The 910-nt window shown below is 42.3% G+C and overlaps 1 protein-coding gene across 1 annotated transcript in view; it reads left to right on the top strand.

The window, feature by feature from the left end:
* Positions 1-910, top strand: part of KIAA1324L (KIAA1324 like) — a 49,632-nt gene that overhangs the window by 2,062 nt on the left and 46,660 nt on the right. The gene's annotated exons all lie outside the window — the stretch shown is intronic.

The following is a 910-nucleotide window of genomic DNA, read 5'->3' as shown; positions in this document are numbered from 1 at the left end:
TTTTTTCCCTGTAGTATGTTATAGCTTCAGGAGATGTCTGGCTATATCCTGATTGCAAAAGTCATTTTAGATTTCACATCTCTTAGTCTTTCACCTTTTGCTTTAAGGGCAGCTAATCTTCCTGGCTGAAAACATGGTTCTACCAGCAGCAGATAGTTACTGTTAGAGTACACTTGGAATATCCCTCCCCTTTGGCTTGGCTAACCTGATGGGTTTTATTGCAAAATACCTGAACCTTTTCTCATAGACCTAGAGTTGTTTTGTCTCAAAGCATATCAAGAAATGCTGTAAGTTTGGCATGTCCTTTGAGATGAGTCTTTCTGGCCTTTCTGCATTCTTCAGATTCTGATGCATCTTGTAGATTCTTCCCTATGCCTGAGTGTCCTGCTTGGTCTCCTCCTGACATTTGGTGGAGTCCTGGGCTCCCTTGGATACTTTTATCTTTCCTTCAGCCTACAGACCAAAGGTCTGCAGTATAATCACCACAGGTGAGATCATGTCCAACTTTGGATATCCATTATGTTTAGAAGATGTGAAATCATAGAATCATTAGGGTTGGAAAGACCACTAAGATTATCTAGTCCAACCATCATACTATGCCTGTGACTGCTCTAGATCATGTCCCTCAGTGCCACATCTACCCTTTTCCTGAACACCTCCAGGGATGGTGGCTTCACTACCTCCCTGGGCAGCCTGTGCCAATGCCTCACCACTGTTTCTGAGAAGAAGCTTTTCCTAATATCCAACCTGAACCTCCCCTGGTGCAACTTAAGGACATTACTTCTCATCCTATCACGGTTAGCTGGGAGGAAAACTATATAAGATCTATTAGTCCTAAGATACAGTTGAGCCAACTATCCTAATACTTTTAAGAAAGGATTGCAGTTGTATAGTAGTATGAGTTCTGAGG

This window comes from Meleagris gallopavo, chromosome 1, assembly GCF_000146605.3.
Source record: "Meleagris gallopavo isolate NT-WF06-2002-E0010 breed Aviagen turkey brand Nicholas breeding stock chromosome 1, Turkey_5.1, whole genome shotgun sequence".
Lineage (NCBI taxonomy): Eukaryota > Metazoa > Chordata > Aves > Galliformes > Phasianidae > Meleagris > Meleagris gallopavo.
Note: the sequence above shows the minus strand (reverse complement) of the source record. Positions and strands in the feature narration are given on the sequence as shown.